The sequence below is a fragment of the Heptranchias perlo genome, unplaced genomic scaffold (assembly GCF_035084215.1).
Source record: "Heptranchias perlo isolate sHepPer1 unplaced genomic scaffold, sHepPer1.hap1 HAP1_SCAFFOLD_59, whole genome shotgun sequence".
In the NCBI taxonomy this organism is placed as follows: domain Eukaryota; kingdom Metazoa; phylum Chordata; class Chondrichthyes; order Hexanchiformes; family Hexanchidae; genus Heptranchias; species Heptranchias perlo.
Genome location: NW_027139612.1, coordinates 1,658,381 through 1,662,265, shown reverse-complemented (window position 1 = coordinate 1,662,265; position 3,885 = coordinate 1,658,381). Strand labels below are relative to the sequence as shown.

At 41.1% G+C, this 3,885-nt stretch overlaps 1 non-coding gene across 1 annotated transcript; it reads right to left on the bottom strand.

The window, feature by feature from the left end:
* Positions 1 to 3,193: 3,193 nt before the first annotated feature.
* Positions 3,194 to 3,266, bottom strand: trnam-cau (transfer RNA methionine (anticodon CAU)). Its single transcript has one exon. It is a non-coding gene; the product is annotated as a tRNA-Met (tRNA).
* Positions 3,267 to 3,885: the final 619 nt, after the last annotated feature.

Below are 3,885 nucleotides of genomic sequence, written 5' to 3'. Positions count from 1 at the left end.
TACAATCCAAGAGTTTCTGGACTTCAGAATCTATTAGTCTCTATATTAAACATATGCATGCATATAAAATGAAGCAAATCTGTCTTATGGTTGTAGTTTCATTCTCCCAACAGAGATTTATACTTCCTTACTTAAGAGGTAAACACTAAAGGTTAACATTACTTCAGTATAAAGACTAACTCTTTCCTTATAATACAGATACCCCAAACTAATATAACACCTGAAACTGATAGAGCTTCTCAAACTAAAACAGTATCTCAAACTAATACAGTACCTCAAACGGATAGAGAATCTGAAACTACTATAATACCTCAAGCTAATACATCATCTGAAACTAATAAAGTACCTCAAACTAATACAGTACCTCAAACAAATACAACACCTTGAACTAATGCAGTACCTCAAACCGATACAGAACCTGAAACTAATATAATACCTCAAACTAATACAGCATCTCAATCTAATACAGTATCTCAAACTAATAAAGTACTTCAAAATAATACAGCACCACAAACTAATAGAGCACCTCAAACTAATAGAGCACCTCAAGCTAATACAACACCTCAAGCTAATACAACACCTCAAGCTAATACAACACCTCAAACTAATATAGCACCTCAAACTGATACAGCACCTCAAACTAATACATTACCTCAAACTAATATAATACCTCAAATTAGTACAGCATCTTAAACTAATCCAGCACCTCCAACTAACGCAACACCTCAAATAAATACAGCACCTCAAACTAATACTGTACCTCAAAAAATATAGTACCTCAAACTAATACAGTACCTCAAGCTGATACCGTACCTCTAATTAATAAAGTACCTCAAACAAATACAGCACCTCAAACGAATAGTGTTCCTCAAACTAATCCATCACCTCAAACTAATCCAGTACCCCAAAACTAATCATTAACTGAAATGTCAAAGTCTGAACAGGACAAGCAGGTTGACCTTGACAGGCGGCGGATCTGTTAAGAGGATATGAAGCTGTAGGAGAAAGTCCCGTTCAGGAACTGCAGTTGTATTCAATTAATTTCGAGTCTTTTCGCAACATTGGAGCAGAGAAACACGTGGTACGTAATATCAGCGCAGGGCCTTCCATGGTCGGCCTAATTCAGTACAACATCCCCAGTTCATTCAGTCTGAAGCTCATCACCAGATGCCTTTCAAGTAACCTTTGCTGATTTGTTGCAGTTCAGTTTGGGTTTAAATAGAGTTGTTTCTTTACCAGCATAGCTTTATTGGGGCGAGGGGTAATGAGTTTGACCCTGCAATTTGTAGCTGCCAATTGCTAATTGATCTTCAATTGAATCAATACATTTCAATTAAACTATCACAAAAAGACAGACGATTCCTGCACCCACTCCCCGCCCCCTCCCAATGTTCCAACTTACTCCACTTCTCCATCGCTCCTTCTGCTAATCTCTAACTCTGTCTCCAATTATAAATCTACCTATCGTGCTCTCTTTCTACTAATTTTATGTTTCTTTATCTCTTTCAACTAAATCCATTGTTATTTTCAACGTTTAAAAATCAGTATAAATCTGCTTCGACCGATTCGTATGTATCGTTGTCTCTCCACTGCTTTAAATGTATCTATCTATCTATCTATCTATCTGTCTTTCTATCCATCTATCTCTCCATCTATCTATTCCTCTATCTCACTATCTATCTATCTCTCTATCCATATATCTCTCTATCCATCTTTCTATCTATATATCTCTCTATCCATCTATCTATCCATCCATCTGTTTAACTATCTATCTATCCATATATCTCTCTATCCATCTATCTATCCATCCATCGATCTATCCATATATCTCTCTATCCATCTCTCTATATATCTATCTACCGATCGATCTATCTCTATCTATCCATCTACCTATCTATATAACTATCTATCTATCTACCTTTATCTCCCGATCTCTCTATATCTGTTTCTCCCTCCACCTGTTTATTCCTATGTTGGTTTTTCTATATCGATTTCTGACTCTCCTCCTTCGTTACTCAAGTTTATCAAATAACTTTCTAATCTTTATCAAAAAATGCAATATTAAAGCATGAGCATGAGGTAAATTAGCAAATTACAAGGTGGAGTGGACTCAGTATGTCGTTCTGTGAAGACGTCACCGAGCCCTCTTCCTTCTTCAGGCTGCTGATCACAGAAGTCTCCCTGAGCAGCTTCTGGAAGAAGAAACGCGAGCACTTCTCGTCCTGCTCCACGGAGCGGACTCTGGAGCGAAAGATAATCTTTGAGGCCCCTTTAACTGGATGGATCGCACCGTGAGATCACAAGGTGAGGCCCCTTTAACTGGACGGTTCACAGCATGAGATCACAGGATGAGGCCCCCTGAACTGGACGGTTCACACCGTGAGATCACAGCATGAGGCCCCTTTAACTGGACGGTTCACACCGTGAGATCACAGCATGAGGCCCCTTTAACTGGACGGTTCACACCGTGAGATCACAGCATGAGGCCCCTTTAACTGGACGGTTCATACCGTGAGATACGATCTGTATTGTACTTTATTGCTTCGAAATTGTGAAATTTAATTTTAACTCTGTGTATTCTTAAATTTTATGCAGTAATGTATGTTTTGTAATAAAACAAATTCGCAGAAACTTTCGAATCAAACGGGAATCGAACCTCCACACGTTATCCATTGCTCCACAGGCCCAGTTTTCAAAAAGCATACAGTAACTCACAGTCCCACGGCGCTGAAGAATGAGCAGTTACCGAGTCAGTCTCGTTCATGCCCACGCGATTCCATGAGTCCGGGCGAGTCAAATGGTGCACGGTGAACAATCACCAAAGAGAGAGAAAGACGCTGCTTCCTTTTGATAGCTCAGCTTGCTCTTGCAGAGAGCTGGTGTGGTCTTGATGGGCCGAATGGCCTCCTTTCATGCTGTAATCTTTCTACGATTCAAGTCGAGTGCTCGCTGAGCATGTGAGAGATAGCAGGATCGATTGTTGCATTCTCCACTCACCTTTTGACTTGGGTCAATTGTCCAGAAACAGAAGTGGTGTCAGTTTTCAGCGAGCCCATGGTCCATGTACTTCTTAAGCTTCACTGCGTGCTATGGTACAGAGAGGTCAAGGAGCAGCAAATCTTTTTATGTGCTGCAGGAAGCAAAAATTCTTGATTTTGGTCTTGAGCAAAGATGGAAATAAAAAGCACAATGATACCTTCTCTGAGGATTGAACTCAGGACCTTCAGATTATGAGACTGACGCGCTATCTGCTGCGCTAAGAAGGCACTTGATGCATAACTTTCCAGGCAGCACTACCAAGTAGGCCAGTTTGCAAGGTATAAAATCATAAAGTAATCGGCAGTTTGCAAAAACTCTCCATCCAGGTGGAAATCGAACCAACAAACTTCTGAATTCTGGTCAGACACGTTCTCCATTGCTCCACTGGCCCAGGGTGTGTAGAGTAAGTCGGTGCTCACACTCCCACAGCGCCGCGGTATGAGCAGGTACCGAGTCAGTCTCGGTCATGCCCACGCGATTCCACGAGTCGGGGAGTGTCAAAAGGCGCACGGTGAACAATCAATAGCTCAGCTGGTAGCGTGGAAAACTTGTCGAGGTTAAAACTTGAAAGCAAAATCACTCATAAATCGTTGGTTTAATTCTGGCTCAAAATAACGAACGTGCTTTCGGAGTAAGCGGTATTGAGCTCAAGGCCGCTTTCTTCACTTTACAGACTGCTTCTTGCTTAAAATATTGGCGCTTTTCCTTTCTCAAACCTTAAAGCTGTTTTGTTCGAGCATTTGCCTCTGCTCACCAGCAGGGAGTGCCTTTGAGCAACAACACATCAAACCGCACTCACTTTCAGGCAAAAAAGACTTTTGTCAATTTTTCGGACAGGTCTCTCGC